At 41.0% G+C, this 27,413-nt stretch overlaps 3 long non-coding RNA genes across 4 annotated transcripts in view; 1 reads left to right on the top strand and 2 right to left on the bottom strand.

The window, feature by feature from the left end:
• Positions 1–6,599, top strand: part of LOC121691790 — an 11,366-nt gene extending 4,767 nt beyond the window's left edge. Inside the window, exons 2-4 of the long non-coding RNA XR_006025198.1 lie at positions 3,513–3,578; positions 3,793–3,982; positions 4,867–6,599. This is a non-coding gene — a long non-coding RNA (uncharacterized LOC121691790). The remainder of the gene's footprint in view (positions 1–3,512; positions 3,579–3,792; positions 3,983–4,866) is intronic.
• Positions 6,600–13,010: 6,411 nt separating this feature from the next.
• Positions 13,011–13,967, bottom strand: LOC121691812. Its single transcript, XR_006025200.1, has 3 exons — positions 13,840–13,967; positions 13,477–13,651; positions 13,011–13,081 (listed from the first exon to the last, which is right to left on the bottom strand). It is a non-coding gene; the product is annotated as an uncharacterized LOC121691812 (long non-coding RNA).
• A 6,533-nt stretch (positions 13,968–20,500) lies between these two features.
• On the bottom strand, positions 20,501–27,218 carry LOC121691773. Of its 2 annotated transcripts, none has more exons than XR_006025196.1 (7): positions 26,932–27,218; positions 25,735–25,899; positions 25,584–25,653; positions 24,196–25,390; positions 24,045–24,114; positions 20,649–21,844; positions 20,501–20,567 (listed from the first exon to the last, which is right to left on the bottom strand). It is a non-coding gene; the product is annotated as an uncharacterized LOC121691773 (long non-coding RNA). The 2 variants fall into 2 exon arrangements; XR_006025197.1 differs by lacking the exon at positions 26,932–27,218 and adding an exon at positions 26,665–26,753.
• Positions 27,219–27,413: the final 195 nt, after the last annotated feature.

The raw sequence follows: 27,413 nt of genomic DNA, 5'->3' as shown, positions 1-27,413 counted from the left end.
GTGTTCGCCTAGCTTTCCCATGCAAACATTACATGTAGCCCTACGCTAACGTTACAAGTCTAGGCTACAATTAACGTTAAGACCATACACCTTGTAGCACATTGGTTTACTCTATTGCATTACTTACGTTTTAATAATTTGTCGTTGAATGTTGATGGAGGCTCATCTTTGGGAAATCAGCTCTCTGGATAAAATTGTCAGCTGGAGCAAGAGTTCTCAGAGTTGACGACACCGGACGTAAATCCAATCAGCAGAAAGAACCGCATCACAACAGTAGGCTAAATCGCAACAAACTTTTTCCCCCCCCCATGTTAAATTCATTTCGGTAATCATGAATTGGTTTCTTTTATTTGATGTAGGCTAGGAGAGGAGGATGCATGTTTCACATTAGTGTCAATGTGTCAAAGCAGGCTTTGGATCAGAGGAATTGCTCAAGCTTAACATATGGCATAGGCTACAAGCGAATTCACGGCATACAAACAGCTTCGTGATGAAATATAACTAATATCATTTTTTATTGTCACCAGGCCTATAAGTAGGCTATTTATTGTGTAACCTACAAGTGAACGATGACACCATAGGCTACACTGTGGCGGAGCAAGACCCCATCAGTCGGATAGCTAAACAATGTAACCGTGTTCAGAACGTAGGCTAGCCATATGGGCTGCAGACTTGTCTTTGGGCTTGTAATCACCTGACACATCATGCCGCATATATGTCCTGAATAATGAGAGGCTAAGTGCGGATTTGATGCACTTAACTTACTCAAGACTTTCAGAAAACAATTTCGAGATGACGTTGGCCGTTGTGCTTTTACAGTGTGTTAAGTGAATCTCGTGATATTATGTTGCAGAGGCGCTGAAAATCCAGCGGCGGCGCTGCGCCGCTGTTAAATACACTGTAGGGGAAACACTGCAGCGACACATTAAAATAAAGTGTTGCCGATGAATTTCCCCAGTAGTGGACAATAAAGACTTCTATTCTAGCCTACACGTCACATGTAGCCTACTAGAAGTGATGGTTCATAAATTAACCCTCCAACTTTGCTGATGCACAGAACAGGTGTGCTGAGCTTTGTTTTTGGCTCTTCAAAGTGTTGTAAGTAAGGTGGTGTAAGTAGCCTACAGTATAGGCAGGTGGTGAGACAGGTCAAGAAATATGGTGCAGTACTATACAGTTGATTTTCAGAAGGTGGTTTAGAGTAGTATAAATGAAATATAAATATGTGCACTGTATTACCTTATAAGAGCAGAATAAATATGGCTATGAATAACAATGTCAGTTGATATTATTTTAAATGTTGGTGACACTACATTAATAAGGAGAATAGCAATAATAAACAATAATGTGAATGCAATATCAATGGGCAATAAATGGAAATCAACAAATACTATAACATACAAACAATGACTCAGAACAGCCTAAGTGCATGGTGAACAAATATGTCTTTACACCCCTGTAGACAGATGCATGCAAAAACACAGAAATCAGACAAGGATTTTGTTTTTATAACACATGTAATAAGCAATGAACATTTGAAGATGTATTGTTTTGTTCTTCTAACATCAATAGTAGTTGTGCAGAGGTTGTAACATAATGATAAATACATGCTGCCTGTCACATTATGAATATATACCCTGTCTTGTCTTGCACATCAGAAGCAGCAGCACTATGCTATTACATCGTTCACCGTAGGGACTAATATGAGGGAGACTGAGCTGCCAATCTCTCTTAACAGGTCCTGCACCATATCTACAAATATCTGTTCTGCTCTGCACAAACATAAGCAGGGTCTGATTTAGCATGGCAGAGTGCTGATTGACAATAACATGGTTCCCTGCAGTGTTTGGTTGATTCCCACTGATGTTTGTGGGTTCTGTTTGACTGTACATTTTATGTGTGGCATCTCATTCCTCAGTTGTCTAACATGTTTTCTGACGGCCACTGATTGCATTAGCAGCTGAAAGACCAACTTGTAACAAGGTCCCAATTGTGGATACACCCATTAACAGTCCTTGCGACCAATGACATCCGGATCAACTACAAACTTTTGATTGATTTTCAACAATGAACAGTTAGTTCAGTGTAATATGTCCAGCTCTCTCCCCCATCTTAATAAGTCAACATTATATGATATGACCCTATTTTTACATTATAGCCTACATATGTTATAGCCTAACCCTTATCTATAGGTGACTGATGAGATTCATGTTAGCATATATTTATTGGCGACACAATTAATATTGGAGCTATTTCACTGTCGCAGACACAGACGTGCTTGGTAGCCTAGGCTACGTAGTCATAGGCCAACATGAGACTTAAGCCCTTGTGTCGTCATGACTTAGGTTAGCCTATGTTCTTCTTACTGTTGTGATTATCTGTAGGACATATTGTCTGTGCAACACAATTGTAGGCTAGGCCTATATTTGATTTTTCAGTAAGCTTATATATCAATGATAAAGCTTCTTTACTTTTTTGGTGTAATTATTTAGTTTTTTTTTTTATCTAAGGCTATTTTTTTAATGTTACATTATTATTTTGTTAATACATGGAATAAATCACCACAAACACACGCGACTGTAGCCTATTGGCTTCTTCTGTAGCCTACCCGGCTTGCGCAGCGTGGCTAACAACGCCCATAAAACAAGTGTAACCGTCGGCTCCTCGAGGCTTATTACTTAAACGAAGTTACAGCAGCTATTAGGCCCGAGGTGCAGTGAAATGGCGTCATCTGGTGGTCATACAATTCACCCGCTATTAGACCCGAAGTGCAGGAGAAGTGGATATTCAACCACGCCATCCTTCAGGTCGCAGCGACACGTAGGTGTACTTTATGTGCTGTGTCATGCTGCCATCTAGTGGTTGTGGAATATTTAACACCCATTATAGTTCTGGGAATAGATGTGCCCTCGAATAAATGTTGCACTTTGTTACAAATTATTTGGGTAATCCATCTGATAAATTGTGTTTTTCTTTTTATACTTCGTACCTTTATAAATTAAAGTGTATCATTAAGGTACCTTTTTCAATGTCATTACTCTGACATTCGACATTAGTCGACCATAAATTTGGGCAATGGGCACATTGTTAGGGGTTGACACTTTGCATAAGATTTCTCCACATTACTTGATCCAAATTCTGTGATTTTTGTTGTATAAATGTTGTACAATTATGTAGTTTCGTATCAAAGTGGAATGGTGGTTTTCATAAGTCAGCGGCGTTAGTTTGAGCACATAATTGACGTTTTGTTTACATGTGTTCAATGTAAGTCAATGGGAGCCGGAAATCCATAAATAGCGGCGTCCAAAGAATCTTTTGCCGGATAGCATGACGGCGGTCTGTTCGCTTGGACAAAAACGATTCATAAAAGACCAATGCGAATTAGAGGGAGAGAGGTCAGTTAGTGAAAATTGTTTCACACGTCTCCTAATGTCATGTTTAGCCTAGGTCTGTCACAAAGAGTTGATTTATTCAGTTGTGCAAGAACTAATGTTTTATTATTACATACACAGCAATGAACCTGCTGGAGAGACAGAAGATGCCAGTGTAAGCTTAGACCTGGCTGGAGTTGACACTGGGTAAGAAACTTAAAGTATATTTCCTATGTCCATCTTGCAAAATATCACACAGCTGCTGCATAAGACATAGGCTATGTGTAGCAGCAGGGTATAACATGTAATCTCGATTAATGAAACAAATTCACTGTAGTAGGTTACATGGTATACTATACAACTTACGTGATACACATGCAGTTGGAACTGAACGTTTTTGATTTGTCATTGTCTCCTATAGTGCAGACCAAGTTGTTAAGCCAGCACCCCACTCTGACCATGACTATGCTGAACTCTCGGTCACTGGAAGAGCAGCTAGAAGCAGCACGGAAGGAGATCGCCCGCCTTACGCAGGAGAATACCATCCTCATCCTGTTTCAGCTTGAAGCAAAAATGATTCAAAGTTCTTGACATTCTACACTGGATTTCGGGTGAATAATTATCAAACATGAAGTCTTTTTCTACAGTGTTGTTACTATAGTACTTTCTACAGTATTAGCAATACTTTGGACACAAAAAACTCATACAGTAATTTATTTTCCTTGTGCATTAACATTGTGCTGATCTCTATTGTACAGTAAAAATAAAAGGCGTCGATTTTCTATTTTCTTCTATTCTATACTATGAGACACAGATCATTGTTCTTGTCCCTTCAGCCAACGGCAGAGGGCATGTTTTTTAGGCATGGAGTTATGTCAGTCATGACATTTCACATTCTTAACTGGAAATTAAATAAACTGAATAGATTCTAAAGCAACACAATGTAGTTATTTTACTTGTAATACATTTAAACTTTGGCTTTAAAAATGTTGATGCTACATTAGCTTACAACATGGACATCAATAAGGTGAACACAGTAGCTACAGATGAAGAAATACGTTTTTAATGATAAAGTTTATGTACATAACAATGGGGCTGTGGCCACTTAAGACAGCATCAAAGTGCACTCTCTCCAGATAGTAATCCTCCTGGCACATTACAAAAAAAAATTAAACCATTTTGCTCCTGTAAGAGCCATCTGTCCAATGACTTGTGAGTGATATTCATGGCCATGCTTGAAGGAGAAGGTTCTATCTCAAAATTCAATAGTATGTGAAACGGTCTCATGGCTACTAAAATCAGGCTGGTTTAAATGCAAGCCTGAGTTGTTCTGAACATAAATGATAGACAAGGCCGTGCCTTAATACAGGTTTATCGGTGCAACCCAGTTAATAAAGTGGTATTAAGTTAGCAGTTAGCAATATCGTCTTACCTTTAACATCGTGGATATAACGTTCAATCCAGTTGATGTATCCTTTTTTCTTAATTCATTTAGAGGTGCTGACCTGTTCATTCCCCAGAGGATTCCCACCCTGAGCATGACGTCATAGAAAGATGGCCGCCGTGTGAATATGGTGAATAGACACCAAGAGTTCATGAGTGATGATGCACTGAACTGAACATCGCGAGACTTTTGGGTGAGATCCAAAATGGCAGCGCACTGAACACTGACGCTTTACTGAAAACTTTATTTTTCTTCTACTAAAAACAACCACTACCTCTCTACAACTCTCATCAAAAACCGGATTATATTCTCCATCTTTTCCAACGGCAACCTCTTCATTCTGGACGTTATGTCATCTGAACCCAGCAAGAAACGCACTCGTGACTACTCAACAGAGACTGAACCAGAATCACCTACCGCTTGCGCTACTTCTACATCCATCGAGGTCAGTTTACTACAATCCATAAACAACAAACTTGCAATACTGGAACATCTGCACGCAGATATTAAGGACTTAAAAGCCAGCCTCGAATTTTCCCAATCACAGATCGACACACTCGCATTAGAAAACCGTGAACTCAAAGGAAGTATTACAAATTTATCCGACCATGTTAATCAACTCACCAGCGAAAATCGGATCATGAAAGAAACAATCCTAGACCTCCAGTGCCGCAGCATGCGCGATAACCTCATTTTTTCCGGAATTCCCCTGCCGACTTCTAAAGATACACCCGACGACCCAGAGAAAGCAGTTAAAGAATTCTTGCAGTCATCTCTCAAACTACCGCCAGAAACAGTTGACAAGATTACCTTCCACCGTGTACACCGTCTCACTTCCAAAGACAATAAAAAAAACCTCCTCCAATTATCGCCAAGTTCGAACACTTCAAACACAAAGAACTCATCAAAAGCAAAGGGAAAGAACTGAAAGGCACTTCATTCGGACTAAACGACCAATTCCCACAAGTAATACAGGAAAGAAGAAGAGCCCTCTTGCCCATAATGAAACAACTCAGGCAAGAGGGCAAACGAGCAGCACTGTCAGTCGATAAACTATGTCAATGGAACTCTGTATCGCAACCCCAATATCACCACCTGGCTATAGCACATCATACCTCATGCCAACATTCATCTTGATTATAATATTGTCACCCTCAACTCTCTCTAACCCACTGCCTACTGATGCTTGGATCACCTCTCTCTTCTCTCTTCTTATGTTTCATTCCTTTTGCTCCCCCTACCCACCCATTCTCTTTTGCTCTCTCAATGTTTAATGTTATTCATGGTGTTTTGTCTATACATGTTTGCTTGTGTGTCCTGTCTGTTTTTGTTTATTATGTCTATAGGCTAAAGTCAAATTATGATCTGTATGTTTTCAATGCTAAACAGGAAATGTTCATGCTGTCACCACTCCAGAACCAAATTCCTACCTCTTTATGCTCTATATTCTTCTCAGCCCCTACCCTTTACATCTCATTCGCACACCACATTACACACCTATTCCTCCACCCCCCCTTCCCCCTCTCCTATCTAACTGACACCTGCACACACTCTCACACACACAATACCCACCTTATCAAACATTTTCATAACTGTACAATCACAACATGGTACCACTTACATTCCTGACCTGGAACATCCGTGGGATTGGATCTCAGGCAAAGAGGCTCAAAATCTTAAATCATTTGGATAGTTTAAAAGCTGACATATGTCTCCTACAAGAAACTCATCTCTCAGAATTAGACTACACCCGCATCAAATCAAGACAATTCAATCACATTTTCTCATCTCATTACAATACAAAACAAAGGGGAGTTTGCATTCTGATTAACAAAAGAATCTCATTCATCCATAACGCCACCATCACAGACCCAGAAGGACGTTTTGTCATCATAAACATCTCAATTCACAATACCCCTGTAACAATTGTTAATGTTTATGGCCCTAATACAGACAACCCAGTTTTCTTTCAGAACCTCTTCACCTCCATCTCAACTCTATCTGGCTGTCCCATCATAATTGCAGGCGACTTTAATACAGTGTTAGACCCCACATTTGACAGATCTGATCACTCTAAAAGCAAACGAATCTGGCAATCCACAAAAACAATAAAACCGTTCATGAGCGATTCTGGCCTTGGCGATTGTTGGCGGCTTCAGCACCCAGACTCCAAATGCTACTCTTTTTTTCTCTCCGGTCCACCACTCCTATTCCCGTATTGATTATTTTCTAACCAGCAACTCTATAATGAAAAATATCTCTGATTCAACTATTCATCCCATAGTCATTAGCGATCATGCCCCAGTTACAATTAAATGGAACATAACGAACCAACAGCGACCAATTAGCAAATGGCGTTTTAATACATCCCTCTTACAAGACCCAAATTTCATCAGTTTTGTTGGGAGAGAGTGGGCATTCTTTCTAGAAATGAACGGCTCCCCTGAATCATCTCCTTCCCTTCTGTGGGAAACAGGAAAAGCAGTACTCAGAGGAAGAATCATCTCATATTCAGTATACAAAAAAAAGAAGGAAAAAGAACAGGAAGTAGAACTCAACAATAAAATTAAACAGTTAGAAGAAACCAATGCAAGCAACCCAACTGAAGAAACACAGGCAAAACTTAGGAAACATAAATTCAAACTCAATGAAATACTCAATAAACACACTCAATTTATGATTCACCGTCTAAGGCAGGAAAACTTCCACCATAGCAATAAATCAGGTAAATACTTAGCAAATCAAATCCAACGTAACAAAGAAAAATCAACAATCCCGGTCATAAAGAACTCAGCAGGGAAGCTAACCAGCTCACCTGAAGAAATAAATCATGTTTTTTACCAGTTTTACAATAAACTATATTCTTCAGAAATAAACCCCAACCAGGAATTCATAGACTCTTTCCTAAACAGCATCGAATTACCACAACTCCATGAGACCGAAATAAAAAACCTAGAATCACCTATAACTCAACAAGAACTGTTTGATGCTCTGAAACAGATGCCCGATAATAAAGCACCAGGTCCGGATGGCTTTCCTGCTGAGTTCTACAAACAATTTTGGACCATCTTAGCTCCACTTTTCATCAGAATGATTAATGAATCAAAACAGAAAGGACGTCTTCCAACTAGTTCCACCACAGCCTCAATTTCACTGCTCCTCAAGCCCAATAAGGACCCAACATTGCCATCCAGCTACCGACCAATTTCTCTCCTCAATGTGGACAATAAGATAATCGCAAAAATGCTAGCACACAGATTAGCAGAGGTCACCCCATCCATTATCCACCCAGACCAAACAGGCTTCATTAAAGGTAGAATTTCATCCACCAACACCCGCAGACTGTTAAATATAATGTATCACTCTACAAATTTTCAAGATAATACCATCATAGCAACTCTGGACGCAGAAAAAGCTTTTGATAGGGTGAACTGGAATTTCCTGTTTTCCACATTAGGGAGGTTTGGCTTCGGGGAGTCGTTCATTAACTGGATTAAACTTCTATATACCTCTCCTTCAGCCACAGTAATCACCAATGGACTAACATCACAAAGTTTCACTCTTCACCGGGGAACTAGACAGGGGTGCCCACTCTCCCCCTCACTATTTACAATCTTCATTGAACCCCTAGCAGCTGCCATCCGTCAGAACCCCCTCATCAAAGGTGTCCAGACTCCATATATGCATCACAAAATCAGCCTTTATGCTGACGACATTCTTCTCTTTCTTCAAGACCCCACAACATCAGTAGAAGAAACCATCAAACTCATTGACACATTCTCTAAAATTTCTGAATACTCAATCAATTGGAATAAATCTGCAGTTCTCCCATTACATCCCAACAGCTGGGATGTGACAGCCAACTCTTCACCTATCCCACTCTGCACTAACTATATCACTTACTTAGGGATAAAAGTCTCCCCCAGACTGTCAGACTTATTTAGCCTAAATTATTCCCCTCTACTCACTTCAATAGATGATGACCTTCAACGCTGGAAGAACCTCCCATTATCCATCATGGGCAGAATCTCAGTAATCAAAATGACAATACTGCCCAAAATAAACTATCTATTCTCTATGATTCCAACCCAGCCCACCACCCTCTGGTTTAAGTCTCTCGATTCATTAATCACTAAATTCTACTGGAAAGATAAGACCCCAAGGATCAAACTCGCCACTCTCCAAAAACCAAAAGCGATGGGAGGACTAGAGGCCCCACACTTCCAGCACTATGCCCTGGCCAACCAGCTCCACTTCATCCACAAATGGCTACACCCCACCCCCTCAGACAACACCTGGTTAGACCTAGAACAAACAATCTGTAAAGAAATTAAAATCTCAGATCTCCCTTTCTGCAGTCAGTCGGTCAAAAAACATCCATCCTTCAAAGCCCCAACAATTTCAGCTACTCTGACAGCCTGGTGGAGATTCTACCACATCACTGATTCACCTATAGCACCATCAATTCGCACCCCGATTTGGAATAACCCAGATTTCACCGTCAATAAAAAAACACTTAACTTTCACACATGGATGGGAAAGGGCATCACTCACCTTCAACACATTCTTCAAGACAATAATCTGGCCTCATTTTCCTGTTTGGTCCAGAAGCACGGCATCGAGAGTAAACACTTCTTACAATACCTGCAAATTAAATCATCTATCCTAGGAAAAATTAACATCCAGACAGCTAACCTTGACATTCCCCCACCAATCTCAGAGCTGCTTAATATTCCCTCTCCCAAAAAAATACTCTCCCAAATTTACAAAATTATCTCGTTCAGAAAAAACTATTGGCCTGCCATATCACAAATGGGAATCAGACTTATCAATTACTCCCGGTACCGACTTCTGGACCAAAATGTGCAAAAACATCTACCTCATGACAAAGAATAGTAATCTACAACTAATACAATACAAGGTTCTTCACAGATTCCACTTCACTGCACATAAATTGGCAAAAATGGGGTTTGGCTCGGATCTTTGCACTCACTGCACACAAAATAACCCAGATACATACATTCATGCGGTTTGGCATTGCACTCCAATCAACCACTTCTGGGTGAGTGTCACAAAATCTCTCTCTTCCATCTTTGGCTGTCACATCCCAGCATCCCCTTCCTTATGCATACTTGGTGATACATCCACAGTCAATTTAAGCAACTCCTGCAATAAAACACTGCTGGTAGCGCTGACTATCGCCAAGAAAACAATCCTCATGAACTGGAAATCTAAGAAAAAAGTTCACATCACTCATTGGAAAAACTTGTTAACAGACTATATATCATTAGAAAACCTATCAACTACAAACTTAATCAATACTCAGGATACAACCTCTCCTTGGTACTCCTTTATCACCTACTTACAGTCCTGACCCTCTTTGCCTGAGTTCCATCTCCACACGATCATAACACACTTCATCAACAGATACACATATCATCGAACACTAGGCAGGGGAGGGTAGCTGGAACTATTATTGTTATTGTTGTTGTTATTATTATTATTATTATTATTATTATTATTATTATTATTATTATTATTAGTAATATAAATAGCATCCCCTTCTTTCCCTCCCCCTTTTATTTACATTATCTGATAACTTTACTAATTTCACTCTTTCTCTCTGCCTCTCCCATCGTTATTCTGCCGGGGCCCCATTGGATGGCTTGGGAGACTCAGTCCTGGCGGGTCGCTGTGTGGTTTTGGCATTGGTTGGGTCCTGTGGGTTATCTATTGGCCCTGGGCCCCCGGTGTGCACCCTCCTCATACGCTCATGCACACGCCTTGTCCTGGAAGCACACAGCACGCTTTACTCTCTTTTAATCGCACTACATGTTAGGTGACATACATAAACAAAAACTACAAAACAGGCTAGGGTAAGAGTGGAGTGCAGGTAGATGCCTCATCAGGTGTCTATCTGCATGCCTCACTTATTTTGATGCACACATTGAGGAGGCATACATCTTACACAGGGTAAGTGTGGTGTGCATGGGGAAATCCTGACAGATATTCACCATGCATGCCCACTTCTTTTAATGCTACACTCTAGATAGACCCCTCAACCTAGCCATTCACATACTGTACATATTTAGGTCAAGAGTGGCGTGTTGGGTAAAGGTCTGGGGGCGAGGTGTGGTTGGTCGTGGTAGTGGGGGATGTGTGCATATGCTGGGGGCCTGGGGCGATGGGTGGCACGCAGGTCCTCCCCTCTGTCAGCTCGTCGCAGTATAACTGCAGGGGCTGGGTGGAACTGTGGCCATTAATGGGTGCCCAGGTTGGCAATCAGTCAGGCAATCAACCAGGCAATCAGTTATTCCTATTATTATACTTATCATTAATATAATAATTACAACTCCTCTCCTCTGAAACCCTCCCTCTCTCCCTCTCTATGTTCCAGCTTCTCTCCTCCTGGCCCAACAGCAAACCAGCCTTATACATATGCGCACACACACACACACACATACATCCTCACATACTCACTACCCCTCACCCCCCATCCCCACCCCCATCCCAACACCACCTCATTCACACTCTTAGAGCTACCATCCGCACCCCCCCCCCCCCCATCCCCCCTTCTTTTCATTCCGGTCATCAATTTCATCCCTGATAATCATATCTGTAATCATCCTGGACGCAAATCATCCTTAGCCTTTCTGTTATTAATGTTATGTTGTGTTATGTTTGTGGAAGCCAAGTCAATGTGATGTCTTGTTAAGTTACAGTATGTGTTTATGTAATGTACGTCTGTTTGTCGTATGTAGTATTCATGTGCATGTCGTAGTGTTGCATTTTCTGTAATGTCAATGATGTTTGCAAATAAAAAAAAAAAATAAAAAAAACCTTTTCAGGACAGAAAAAAAAAAAAAAAAAGACACCAAGAGTTCATGGGGCACTAACCTTGTTTTGAGATAAATGCCTTTTATTCGCGAACTCTTGGATAAGTACTTCATTACCCACAATCCTGAACAATCCCACAGTGATGCCTCTGATTGGTGAAAAGGTCGTTATGGTCATACACTGTAAGAAAATTTGCCGTAAAAAAACAGGAATCAACTGGCAGCAGAGTTTCCAGGAAGTTCCTGTTATTTAACGGTGCCCTGGTTTAACATTAAGTTAATGTAAAATAACAACATTAATTTCCTGTAAATTAACAGGAAACAACTGGCAGGACTTCCAGGAGCTTCCCGTTGTTTAACGGCAGACTACCATAACATTAAATTCCTGTTAAGTATATAACATCATTTGGGTGTGGGTAACAAGAAAAAAATGTGATCTTCACGTTAGTTACACAACAGGTCTTTAATTTTTTACAATTACAGGAAACAAGTGCCATATATTGAGTTCATCCACTCTCAAATCAACATTTTAAAGATAAAAATCCATTTTTTCACATCAGTTACTTATTTGTAGTTTAACAGATATTTTATTTCACAGCACTTACTTGACAGTCTAACAGTAAAGTAATCTTTGTAATCTTTGAAAGATGAAGGGACATGAAGCAAGATAATAGTAAATAGTAATTCAGGAACATGTAGACTGACTATAATCGTATTTCAGGATCAGGGAATAAGACACAGAAGAATTATCATGGAAAATAAAAACATCGCATTAGGCTCGTGTATCATGTATGAATGTAAAAAGAAGATTAATAGTAGTATTTTGAAAATCGGATTTCAAAGAACAGGTAATAGGATACAGAGGAATTACAAATGGAAAACAAATACATTGCATTAGGCCCGTTTAAAATGTCGACACGCTATCTAGTAGTATTTTGAAAATCGTATTTCAAAAAACAAGGAATAAGGTACAGAAGAATTATCATGAAAAACAAAAACATCGCATTAGGCTCGTGTATCACGTATGAATGTAAAATGTAGACACATGATCTAGTTGTATTTAAAAAATCGGAAATAAGGTACAAAAGAATTATCATGGAAAATAAAAACATCGCATTAGGCTTGTGTATCACATATGTATGTAAAATGTAGACATGTTATCTAAAGTAGTACTATTTCAAAATCAAATAAGATACAGAACAATCATCACAGATATTTATCAATTATCAATATCATTGCATCGCATTGGCCTTGTGTACATGTGAGAATGAATAAACTGACAGATTATGTCCAGAAGAATTTAAAGTAAGAGATGAGTATAAATGATAATCAGGGAGGGAATCAAGTAATCAAGTAGTAATTCATGAGAAATCAAGTAACATTCACTTTACTTATTAGTGATTGTTCTTAGGCTTCTTCTGGGCCTTTTTCTGTGAGAGAGAGAAAGAGAGAGAGAGAGAGAGAAAGAGAGAGAGAGAGAGAGTTACAAAAACTGATAGGGTACACTAGGATTCATGTAGAGGAAAATTGTGCCAAAGTGAATGAATCGGATGTGAATTTGTAACGTTAACACACTTTCTCACAATGAAATTAACTGACATTTATTACTTACTGTAACTGCATTTATATTTGATTTAATCAGTTGTATAAAGTAGAAGTATAGTGTTGTGTGGTTATTACAGCAGTACTATGCATGATTGCTCTCTTCAGAGGGTGTAATCCTGCATAGTAGTGCTTATAACTACATAGTAGACTACTACACAACCCCCCCAATACATACCACACATAAAACAAACTCTGGTTCGAAAGTGTGACATGAACTTACCTCTGGAAGAATTCAAGGGTGCACGCTGCCTCCTCCTGATATTGCAGATTCAGAATATAGAAGGTGGAGAAACATGTCGCAATCCCTGTTAGAAATGTGGCGAGGTTGGACCCTTCACAAACGATTAATGATTCAATGCTGACCATCCACTTTTGATGATTACCTTGTCGTTCACCTGAAAAAAAGAATTTATCATATTCAATTTAAGATATAGATCCACATGTCAACTATGATTAGATTCCTTTTAGGATTTTGTCCAAACAAAATTCAATACAGAAAAAAAAAAAACATTTAGTGTTCAAAAGTTGATTTAAATATGTATATGTTGATCATTATTACTCTAGTGAATGAAAACAAACATACCTAGTAATATCAGGCGAGGCGTCACAGGTAGGCTTGGAAGACTCAACATCAGCTACAGTCGCACATCCCTTAGCAAAAGAAAAGAAAGGCACTGAACAACTCTTCATGATGTGTGTGTGTGTGTGTGTGTGTGAGTGACAAAGTGAATGTAATCTCTGTGAGTGTGTGTGTATGTGTGTAAGGAGTGAGTGAATGTGAGTTGTCTGCAAGGTGAGTATGAAAGGTGTGTGTGTCTGTGTGTGTGTGTGTGTGTGTGTGTATGTGTGTCTGCCGCTGAATGGTTAAAAGTGATGAGGCGGGTGTGATAAGATGTTTGTGTGAGGAATGTGTGTGCAAAGTGAGGGTGCTTGCTTTTGAAATTGTCTGTCTTATCAAAACCACATTGTTTATGGTTTCTATATATGTGTGTCTAAAGACCTAGATAGATAGATAGATAGATAGATAGATACTTTATTGATCCCCAGGGGAAATTCAAGACCTGCATGTCTCTTTAATTTGGCAATCTGGAACACAGCATGGAAGGTCTATATTGGGTATATTGTCATGAATTTAGGTATGGCTCACATAAATAGACGCAGTGGACTGATGCCCACATATATGACATGTAAACATCTTCCTGTTGCATGCCGCTAGCTCAAATGAACTCAGGAGGAATACCATACACGTGTCATGCAACCACCTCTGCTATGGAAAGCTAGCTAGGCTACTAACTAGCATTAGCTTTCTAAACTGTCAACTGAAGGACACAACTTTAAGTAATTACCAGCACGGGCGAAATCCATGCATACAAGTAAACACTGAAAGCAGTAGTCACACTACACTGATCCGTTTGTGCCATATTGTTTATTTGGCCACTGGTTTATTAAACTGATGATGCTAAGCAGACTTAGCTAGCAAATAGTGTTATAGCAGGTAAATCACGCGAGTTAAACTTTAAAAAACTACGCATACCCTACTCATACCAATACTTTTAGATGGCTTCAGTACGAAGTGGTGCAACAACCCCACTCAGTGACCAGAAGTGTCATACGGTCTTCTCTTCTTATGGCTTATAGCCATCATTTTCTTCTGTCAGGATTTTTTTTGAGGACATGGCAGGCAAAAGAAACTCAGGGAGGGGTTCTTAGCTGTGTGGTTGGTACATGTCTACCGGTTCACTCTGGCTTGTTCTGAGGGAATGTTTTCCCCTCAAAAGGGGCATGGCGCAAACAACCTGCTCTGTGTGACGCGGGTCCGGTTGTAAGTATAGTTTGAACCAGAGCCAAGGTAGAGTTGCGACAACTCCATTGACGCTAATGTTCCATTTTTTTCAACAATGGCGGCTAATGGAAGCCTCAAATAGTTCACGAAAGTTAACAATTTATAATTAGTCCAGTCATTTTAGGAGAAAGGGTTGAACAAATTGCAACACAAGCAAACTTAACTGATTTTGTATCCTCAATATGTCCTGAGTAAGGGAAAAAAAGCCCCGAAGAATCCCAATAGGGGAAAGTTTAGAAAAAGACCTAAATATACCCTATTCATGCGCCTATACAGAATTTTTCTCATGCAAATAGGGGAAAAAAAAATTAACCTTCACATATCACCATGAAAATTACTGAGTTGATTACTTACATCAAGACAAACAAAAAATGTATTATAAGTTTTTTTGAAATTGTTTGTTAACATGGGCAAACAGGGCATAATGTAATTATGTATAGCTAATGTATTGTAGCGAACTGAGCCTAGCTGGTTCATGACTGAACTCCCATAATGCTGTGCAGTGTATGTGTGTGTGTGTAATGTTGATGTTGGTTTTAGTATGAGTAATTGCGTTTACCTTGCCATGTATGTGTTAGCTGGTATAGTCTTTCTTTATGTTGTACCTCATGTGTTTACCCCGTGTATTGTATGTGACTACCCTGTTTGTGTATCGTGCTTGTTTAATTGACCTCCCTTGTGTTGCCTGAGAGACGATGTTCGTGTGTTTTGGTGCATAACCAATAAAACCATTCTGAGACAACTTTGCAGTTTGTTACATTGGTGTCAGAAGTGGGATGACGGGAGGAGAAAGCTGCAACTGATACTCTGGCGATGATGAGTTTCCTGCCAAGACGGCTCTTCGACAGTGCGCTCGCCCATAGCCACCTGCTGGGCCCAGCAGACAGAGCCAGCCTGCAGCGTGACCGTGACGAAGAGACCCGCCCCCGGCCACAGGAGGGAACGAACCGGGCTGATGGCAGCATCCCGCCACTTGAACCCGCTCCACACGGGAGCGATGGAAACCGGCCGGTCCCCGGTGCGACGGCGGCGGTAGAAGGGCGCCCCAGCGTACTACATTGGTGAAAGGCCACTGGCGACATACCTGGTACAGGTCCGGCTGGCAGCCGAGCTGAATGGCTGGTCGGCGGAGAGAACGGGCGTACAGGTGGCGTTGGCTCTGGAGGGGGAAGCGCTACAAGTATTAGAAGACCTGCCACCGGCGGAGCAAGTAAGCTGGACCGCAATCGAAGCAGCTCTGCAACGACGATTCGGCCAGAGAATCTTCATCAGCGATGCCAGAGAACAACTCGCTTCCAGACGGCGACACAAGGACGAGAGACTGGGCAAGTTCGCGGCTGACCTGCAGCTGTATGCCCGGCGGGGCTACCCAACGTACAGCCAGAGTCTACATGAAGAGATGGCACTGGAAGCCACCCAGAGCAGCTAAAAGAACACCTTCGCCTGAGCGCCCCCAGCTCGCTGTCCGTGGCGCTCGCGGAAGCCGAACGGGTGGAAAACATCTTCCGCACAACAGAGTCGAGGCATTGCGTACGCCAGACATCGATGGAGGAAGACGGGGAGGAACTGGAGGTGACGCGGCAGACCACGGCACAGCCACCACAATGCCGCCCACGCGAGTGGAAGAGGCCGGCCAGCGGAGACGGATGCCACCGGTGTGGCGAGCCGGGACACATCGCATGGTACTGCCCAGCCCCGGCACCCCTCACGCTCGCGCCCCAGTTACTAGAAGAAGGTACTGCATACGGCTGGGCCGGCTCGGCCAAACCAGAGGACTGTATGTGGACTGCACACTAGATGGGACTCGGTGTCGCACCTTGATCGATACTGGCTCCACCATCTCGCTTGTGCGCCCCGGTCTCTTACCCGGCATGCTGGTAGCCAGGCCCAGAGGCTGGGAAAAGACAAAAACACGCATCACAACAGTTACCGGAGAGCGAGCGGAACTGTATGGACAAAAAGTGGTGTGCGTGTGCATCAACGGTGAGACGGCGAGCCGCCGGCTTTGGTTGGCTAGCATTCAGGATGATTGCATTCTCGGCCTGGACGTGCTAGAGAAATGGGGGGCTGTGGTGGACATTTCCCGGTTCACACTACACTTGGGGACGAGCAGCGTAGTGTTGCACACGGTGGGGAAAACAGAGCATGAAGTGCGGAGAACTGGCGCAACGAAGAACTCTCCAACTCGCTCCACAGTTGTATTGAGTATATAAACTATGATTGATTTGATTATTTATATATCTAGAACGTGTGGAAAGTGTTGTAATATGTTCTGTAAATATATAAATGATTAAAATATGCTTGTAACAGTTGTATTGAGTATATAAATTATGATTGATTTGCATATTCATATGTCCAAGTAATGAAATTAATTGCTTTTTCATTTACAGTATGGTTCATCTCCTGTGTCTTCATTTTCTTGAGAATATTTCTATATAATGTTTTTTGTATTGCTTTTAAGGACAGGACAACAATGATAACAGTATAAAATGACACAGTTTATTCAAAATATGAAGTCATAGGACTTAATTAAGGCATAATAAAGGCCCGGGATACAGGACAGTGCAGCATATCAGTGTGGAAAGAGCTTTAAAAAAGAAATAGAATAAAAAGGGGTAAAACAACAGTAGCTTGGGCCTGAAATAACAGGGTGAGATAACCACACATCAATCACAGCATCAATCACAGCATAGGCAGTGTGCACACAGAACAGCCTGGTTTAGAACAACAGCGGCGCACAGACATGTTTTTTTTACAGCACATTAATCACAACATCGGCAGTGTAAGGTGTGTAAGCACAGGTGCAGAACAACTGCCTGGTCTAGAACCGCAGGACATCAGGGAGGAACAGACACGGCATACAATTATAAGCACAGGTGCAGAACAACTGCCTGGTCTAGAACCGCAGGACATCAGAGAGGAACAGACACGGCATACAATTATAAGCACAGGTGCAGAACAACTGCCTGGTCTAGAACCGCAGGACATCAGAGAGGAACAGACACGGCATCCAATTATAAGCACAGGTGCAGAACAACTGCCTGGTCTAGAACAGCGGCACATCACAGACAAGGCATACAATAATAAACAGCACATCAATCACAGCACAGGTGCATAGGCAGTGTGAGGTGTGTAAGCACAGGTGCATAGGCAGTGTGAGGTGTCAAATCACAGGTGTACACAATGCAGTGGCATGACAGTATGACACTCTGAGGGAAGAAGACAGTTGTATGACAGTGTGATACAGGTGCGGCAACCAAATCCACGAAACTGTCCACACTCAAAAAAAATAATCAAGCCAAAAACTTAGACTTTATGTAATTTAACTACATTATAATTTTCTATGTATTTATTTTACTTAAGTTTAATATAAAGGGTCAAGTTTAATGGTATGTGTTTCTGTCATGTTGGGTAAATGTGATTCAATGAAATAAAATCACAATTGATTACATTAAGTGAATGTAAATTTAATAGAATAAGGTTCGTTTTTAGACACACGGGCTGTGATTCGGCCCACACACATGCCTTCACATGCGTAGTGACTATGAGAGCAACATCCATGGGTTCGAATCCCCCCAAAGCGCTGTCAAAAAAATGTCAAATTTCCCTCACGGGATCAAAAAAGTATATATACTTAAAAACTGCTGAAGTAAGTACTTAATGTGGATGAAATAACTTATTGTTGGTTTTAATGTAATGTAGTACATTTGCTGTAAGTATAATGACTTCTGTCTTCATTGATATAAACACAATATTTATTAGTATTGTAACGATTTGATAGCGACACACACAGCTGTCCAATCAAAAGGTTTATTAGCTGAGAACGAGAGCAGGGACACAGACACAGAACACAATACAAACGGAGCAGGTCAAGTACACACACACACTACACATATAGGGGAGGACGCAGCCCCCCACACAAAGAGGAAGAAACACAGACATAAACCCCAAATGTTCGCTCCCGCATCCCAGCATGCCCAGCGTGGGAGAACGCTATGCAATGTCTTGTGCGCCGACGTTACAGTATTCTTGTTGTGGACGTATAGCTTATGATGAGTATTCTTGTTGTGGACGTACAGCTTATGATGAGTATTCTTGTTGTGGACGTATAGCTTATGATGAGCAAAATGAATAAAAACGATGACTAAAAAGAAGGGACAAGCATGTACCATGTCAAAAGTTGAATATTTAATTCGGGCTGTCAATCCATGAAAAATGCAATCTAATTAATGAATATACTCTGTGATTAATTAATCTAAATTAATCAACATGCATCTATTTTTGCTATAAACATATCTTAAAAACAAGTTTGGCAGATGAGTGAATCATAACCAGCCAAACAAACATTATAGACTTACAAGTACTTACTCACAACTCTAAACATTAAGATCGTATATTAACACTTCGAATTTCGCTACAGCATCTACATCACTGCTAAAGTTGTCCGACCACAGACGAAAAAACGTAACTTAAGTGTTGTTTAGATATGAGGAACTTTTCCTGCGAGCCGTGAAAAATAGAGTGACTACAGACAGACGTACGCTGAACTTCAACTCAAAACTTCACGCTGGGGAATTCAGCCAATCACGGACCAGAATGTAATAGAACAAGCCAATGAAAACATGCAAGGTTTGTTGTAAAGGCGGGACATGCAAATAAGACAAGCCAATGACGGGTCAGACAAATGAGACACAGATAAGACACAGGTAAAGAGCAGTGGCCGAGCATGGCCAGTTACCGTTCTTCGATGTTGGCCCCGATGGCGGCGTGAGCTGCCGTCCCGTGCGCGGGAGCCCACGGCCGCCTGGCTGCCGCTTTCCTAGACCTAGCCCCGCAGCCCTGCCTAAAATTGGATTAAACGATGCCCTCGAAGTATTTATCCCGAATAAATGTAGTGAAAAATGGGACGCAAGGCCGTTTGCGGCCATACGAATAAGACAAACGTGTCAATCAAAGGGTACACAGACGATCGGTTAAAGGACCAGTGTTGATTTCTCCCATCAAAGCATTTATGAACATGCTTTTTATGCCATTTGTCTATTTGTAATTGTAATAAATGTTTATTTGTTTGTTGTTTATTAAAGCATGGCTTTATTTCAACCAGCTTTTATAGTGTGTTCATTTATTAATTGTTTATTAAAGCATGGTTTTATTTCAACCAGCTTTTATAGTGTGTTTATTTATTAATTGTTTATTTAAGCATGGCTTTATTTAGCATGCCTTAATTATTTCAACCAGTGTTTATGGTGTGTTTATTAATTTACTGTTTATTAAAACATGGCTTTATTTCAACCAGCTTTTATGGTGATTTTTGTCCTTCACAAAAACAGACAGAGTATTTAAGCAACTAATGTTTATTTTTATAAAAGAGATTTTTTTTTTAAAAGAAAACTATACATACTGAAGTGGTTGCTGAGAGGAGAGACAGGAAGAGGGGACCACTGCTGGTGGGGCGTCCCTGTACGTGCCTGACAACACACATCACAGCGTTAGCACAGTGCATCACTCATACATTACTCACAAGTATTCACATCAAAATGTATACTTACAGTACAGGGAGAGTCGACCTCAGCGCTCAAGCACTTTAGCGACAGGTGGAGGGTCCGAGGAGGAGGCACCTGGCTCCTTGTCCCGGGCCAGCACATAACTCCTCTCTTTTATTATAATTGTCCCTTTGGGTCAGGCATCAGTATAGTGCCTGGTGTCAGATTTTCAGCATGATAAATGCAAATGACTGAAGTTAGCAGTCACCGTCAATGACATGTGCAGAGTAGGCTACCCTAACACCATGGTAATGTGGGGAATACCACCTATGATTTATCTTTTTTTTGGCCATTCAAACGTGTAGATTTTTGTTCACATAATGACCTGTTGCTTTTTCTATCCAGCAGGTGGCAGTCCAGGATAAGAAATAGCAGAGCCGTACACGGCTCTGAGAAATAGAAGTTCCAGAAAATAAACTAAATAGTAGGAACAAAGAAATGAATGCAGCATAGCCTACAAGTGCAAACGAAAATGTAATGTGTGAAGTTATTGGAATGGAAATAAATGAAACCACCTTCTAAATACTTTTGAAGATATTTTTTTAAGTGTGCAACAAATGTAGTCAATAGGGTAGGCTCAGCAAAACGTTAGCAAAGTTAACTTTGACAAGGCTGGCGGCTAGCATTATTGTCATCATAACTCGTAGGCCTAACTATGGATTGTTTTGCATTGACGTGCTACTTCAGACTTGATGAACTCCTATGGTAGGCAACGGAAATTCCTTACTGTAGAAATAGATAATTGATGCTCCTGTCAACAGTATTGGTCTGGGCGTTCTTGTTGAAACGTAGGCCTAGGCTAAATGTTACATAGTAGGTCTATACAACTTGTCAGTGCATAGAACATAACAGCACATAGACATGACAGTGTGTTATATATTCTATATATTATACATATAGATTGTTTATTTTAAACTACAAAACAATAATAAAAAATAAAAACATCAGAGCAGACACACGGCATAAGTGTTCAGTGTAGAGATGCAGAATGCAGAACACAGTGGTGTGGATGGTTTTTTTTTTTTTTAAACCACATACATCACATCACAGCAGACATAGAATGTTTTTTTTTTTTTTTTTTTTTAAAGAAACGTAGTGTCACTGTCCTGTAGAAGAGTTGTTGCAGGGTGGGTGGACCGGTGTTTGTATGAAACCTCCACACCACGGCAAGGTCCCGGTCCTTGTGGAGGGGAAGTCAATGTCTGTAAACACACACACACAAACAAACAAACACACACACACACACACACACACACGGCGGCAAACAACTAGGGCTTATTTTCAACCAGCTTTTATGGTGATTTTTGTCCTTCACAAAAACAGACAGAGTATTTAAGCAACTAATGTTTATTTTTATTAAAGAGAATTTTTTTTTAAAGAAAACTATACATACTGAAGTGGTTGCTGAGAGGAGGAGAGACAGGAAGAGGGGACCACTGCTGGTGGGGCGTCCCTGTACGTGCCTGACAACACACATCACAGCGTTAGCACAGTGCATCACTCATACATTACTCACAAGTATTCACATCAAAATGTATACTTACAGTACAGGGAGAGTCGACCTCAGCGCTCAAGCACTTTAGCGACAGGTGGAGGGTCCGAGGAGGAGGCACCTGGCTCCTTGTCCCGGGCCAGCACATAACTCCTCAGGAGGCCTATCCTGGACCCAGCTATCTATCACCGTCAGCTGTCGTACCCAATCCAGATAGCTGTAATAGAAAAACATTGTAATAAACTTCACTGACTAATTGCACTGTTAATGTACATTAGCCGTTTGCCTCCCCTGGGGTTTTGGGATAACATTGCATCAATGTTAATGTCAGGACATCAGACCATTAGGATTCACGATAGGCGTGTTCGTCTTCATGCAGATCTGTGCAAGATCTGAGCAGATCTGACTTGAAGTGATGCATACCGTGTTCAACACAATGAGGCCTCTAGGAGGCTACACAATCTGTGCCCATTCATTTCAATGCATTCTTATGGAAATCGCAGTTACACTTTAAACATAGGGTTTGTATATTTACGCTTCAAATTTCGCAACAGCATTTATATCACAGCCACCCAAGGGTCTTACGAAGATAACTACGTTTTCAGATTTTAATATCATGCATTATTCCGAATTTGAGGTCTCGTTAGGAGACTGTGTGTTTCCATTCATTCCTATGGGAAACGATCGCGGTTACACTTTAAACATAAAGTTAGCATGTTTACGCTTCAAATTTCGCTACAACATTAGTATCACAGCTACCCAAGGGTCTTACGAAGATAACTACGTTTTCAGATTTTCATTTTATGCATTTTTCCCAACGCGAGAGCTCTCGTTAGGAGGCTACACAATATGTGCCCATTCATTTCAATGCATTCGCGGTTACACTCTAAACATTAAGTTCGTATATTAACACTTCGAATTTCGCTACAGCATCTACATCACTGCTAAAGTTGTCCGACCACAGACAAAAAACGTAACTTACGTGTTGTTTAGATATGAGGAACTTTTCCTGCGAGCCGTGAAAAATAGAGTGAATACAGACAGACGTACTGCTGAACTTCAACTCAAAACTTCACGCTGGGGAATTCAGCCAATCACGAACCAGAATGTAATAGAACAAGCCAATGAAAACATGCAAGGTTTGTTGTAAAGGCGGGACATGCAAATAAGACAAGCCAATGACGGGTCAGACAAATGAGACACAGATAAGACACAGGTAAAGAGCAGTGGCCGAGCAGTGGCCAGTTACCGTTCTTCGATGTTGGCCCCGATGGCGGCGTGAGCTGCCGTCCCGTGCGCGGGAGCCCACGGCCGCCTGGCTGCCGCTTTCCTAGACCTAGCCCCGCAGCCCTGCCTAAAATTGGATTAAACGATGCCCTCGAAGTATTTATCCCGAATAAATGTAGTGAAAAATGGGACGCAAGGCCGTTTGCGGCCATACAAATAAGACAAACGTGTCAATCAAAGGGTACACAGACGACCGGTTAAAGGACCAGTGTTGATTTCTCCCATCAAAGCATTTATGAACATGCTTTTTATGCCATTTGTCTATTTGTAATTGTAATAAATGTTTATTTGTTTGTTGTTTATTAAAGCATGGCTCTATTTCAACCAGCTTTTATGGTGTGTTAATTTATTAATTGTTTATTAAAGCATGGTTTTATTTCAACCAGCTTTTATAGTGTTCATGTATTAATTGTTTATTTAAGCATGGCTTTATTTAGCATGCCTTAATTATTTCAACCAGTGTTTATAGTGTGTATATTAATTTACTGTTTATTAAAACATGGCTTTATTTCAACCAGCTTTTATGGTGATTTTTGTCCTTCACAAAAACAGACAGAGTATTTAAGCAACTAATGTTTATTTTTATAAAAGAGATTTTTTTTTTAAAAGAAAACTATACATACTGAAGTGGTTGCTGAGAGGAGGAGAGACAGGAAGAGGGGACCACTGCTGGTGGGGCGTCCCTGTACGTGCCTGACAACACACATCACAGCGTTAGCACAGTGCATCACTCATACATTACTCACAAGTATTCACATCAAAATGTATACTTACAGTACAGGGAGAGTCGACCTCAGCGCTCAAGCACTTTAGCGACAGGTGGAGGGTCCGAGGAGGAGGCACCTGGCTCCTTGTCCCGGGCCAGCACATAACTCCTCTCTTTTATTATAATTGTCCCTTTGGGTCAGGCATCAGTATAGTGCCTGGTGTCAGATTTTCAGCATGATAAATGCAAATGACTGAAGTTAGCAGTCACCGTCAATGACATGTGCAGAGTAGGCTACCCTAACACCATGGTAATGTGGGGAATACCACCTATGATTTATCTTTTTTTTGGCCATTCAAACGTGTAGATTTTTGTTCACATAATGACCTGTTGCTTTTTCTATCCAGCAGGTGGCAGTCCAGGATAAGAAATAGCAGAGCCGTACACGGCTCTGAGAAATAGAAGTTCCAGAAAATAAACTAAATAGTAGGAACAAAGAAATGAATGCAGCATAGCCTACAAGTGCAAACGAAAATGTAATGTGTGAAGTTATTGGAATGGAAATAAATGAAACCACCTTCTAAATACTTTTGAAGATATTTTTTTAAGTGTGCAACAAATGTAGTCAATAGGGTAGGCTCAGCAAAACGTTAGCAAAGTTAACTTTGACAAGGCTGGCGGCTAGCATTATTGTCATCATAACTCGTAGGCCTAACTATGGATTGTTTTGCATTGACGTGCTACTTCAGACTTGATGAACTCCTATGGTAGGCAACGGAAATTCCTTACTGTAGAAATAGATAATTGATGCTCCTGTCAACAGTATTGGTCTGGGCGTTCTTGTTGAAACGTAGGCCTAGGCTAAATGTTACATAGTAGGTCTATACAACTTGTCAGTGCATAGAACATAACAGCACATAGACATGACAGTGTGTTATATATTCTATATATTATACATATAGATTGTTTATTTTAAACTACAAAACAATAATAAAAAATAAAAACATCAGAGCAGACACACGGCATAAGTGTTCAGTGTAGAGATGCAGAATGCAGAACACAGTGGTGTGGATGTTTTTTTTTTTTTTAAACCACATACATCACATCACAGCAGACATAGAATGTTTTTTTTTTTTTTTTTTTTTAAAGAAACGTAGTGTCACTGTCCTGTAGAAGAGTTGTTGCAGGGTGGGTGGACCGGTGTTTGTATGAAACCTCCACACCACGGCAAGGTCCCGGTCCTTGTGGAGGGGAAGTCAATGTCTGTAAACACACACACACAAACAAACAAACACACACACACACACACACACACACACGGCGGCAAACAACTAGGGCTTATTTTCAACCAGCTTTTATGGTGATTTTTGTCCTTCACAAAAACAGACAGAGTATTTAAGCAACTAATGTTTATTTTTATTAAAGAGAATTTTTTTTTAAAGAAAACTATACATACTGAAGTGGTTGCTGAGAGGAGGAGAGACAGGAAGAGGGGACCACTGCTGGTGGGGCGTCCCTGTACGTGCCTGACAACACACATCACAGCGTTAGCACAGTGCATCACTCATACATTACTCACAAGTATTCACATCAAAATGTATACTTACAGTACAGGGAGAGTCGACCTCAGCGCTCAAGCACTTTAGCGACAGGTGGAGGGTCCGAGGAGGAGGCACCTGGCTCCTTGTCCCGGGCCAGCACATAACTCCTCAGGAGGCCTATCCTGGACCCAGCTATCTATCACCGTCAGCTGTCGTACCCAATCCAGATAGCTGTAATAGAAAAACATTGTAATAAACTTCACTGACTAATTGCACTGTTAATGTACATTAGCCGTTTGCCTCCCCTGGGGTTTTGGGATAACATTGCATCAATGTTAATGTCAGGACATCAGACCATTAGGATTCACGATAGGCGTGTTCGTCTTCATGCAGATCTGTGCAAGATCTGAGCAGATCTGACTTGAAGTGATGCATACCGTGTTCAACACAATGAGGCCTCTAGGAGGCTACACAATCTGTGCCCATTCATTTCAATGCATTCTTATGGAAATCGCAGTTACACTTTAAACATAGGGTTTGTATATTTACGCTTCAAATTTCGCAACAGCATTTATATCACAGCCACCCAAGGGTCTTACGAAGATAACTACGTTTTCAGATTTTAATATCATGCATTATTCCGAATTTGAGGTCTCGTTAGGAGACTGTGTGTTTCCATTCATTCCTATGGGAAACGATCGCGGTTACACTTTAAACATAAAGTTAGCATGTTTACGCTTCAAATTTCGCTACAACATTAGTATCACAGCTACCCAAGGGTCTTACGAAGATAACTACGTTTTCAGATTTTCATTTTATGCATTTTTCCCAACGCGAGAGCTCTCGTTAGGAGGCTACACAATATGTGCCCATTCATTTCAATGCATTCGCGGTTACACTCTAAACATTAAGTTCGTATATTAACACTTCGAATTTCGCTACAGCATCTACATCACTGCTAAAGTTGTCCGACCACAGACAAAAAACGTAACTTACGTGTTGTTTAGATATGAGGAACTTTTCCTGCGAGCCGTGAAAAATAGAGTGAATACAGACAGACGTACTGCTGAACTTCAACTCAAAACTTCACGCTGGGGAATTCAGCCAATCACGAACCAGAATGTAATAGAACAAGCCAATGAAAACATGCAAGGTTTGTTGTAAAGGCGGGACATGCAAATAAGACAAGCCAATGACGGGTCAGACAAATGAGACACAGATAAGACACAGGTAAAGAGCAGTGGCCGAGCAGTGGCCAGTTACCGTTCTTCGATGTTGGCCCCGATGGCGGCGTGAGCTGCCGTCCCGTGCGCGGGAGCCCACGGCCGCCTGGCTGCCGCTTTCCTAGACCTAGCCCCGCAGCCCTGCCTAAAATTGGATTAAACGATGCCCTCGAAGTATTTATCCCGAATAAATGTAGTGAAAAATGGGACGCAAGGCCGTTTGCGGCCATACAAATAAGACAAACGTGTCAATCAAAGGGTACACAGACGACCGGTTAAAGGACCAGTGTTGATTTCTCCCATCAAAGCATTTATGAACATGCTTTTTATGCCATTTGTCTATTTGTAATTGTAATAAATGTTTATTTGTTTGTTGTTTATTAAAGCATGGCTCTATTTCAACCAGCTTTTATGGTGTGTTAATTTATTAATTGTTTATTAAAGCATGGTTTTATTTCAACCAGCTTTTATAGTGTGTTCATTTATTAATTGTTTATTAAAGCATGGTTTTATTTCAACCAG

This window comes from Alosa sapidissima, chromosome 2 (genome assembly GCF_018492685.1).
Source record: "Alosa sapidissima isolate fAloSap1 chromosome 2, fAloSap1.pri, whole genome shotgun sequence".
Classification (NCBI taxonomy): Eukaryota; Metazoa; Chordata; class Actinopteri; order Clupeiformes; family Clupeidae; genus Alosa; species Alosa sapidissima.
Note: the sequence above shows the minus strand (reverse complement) of the source record. Positions and strands in the feature narration are given on the sequence as shown.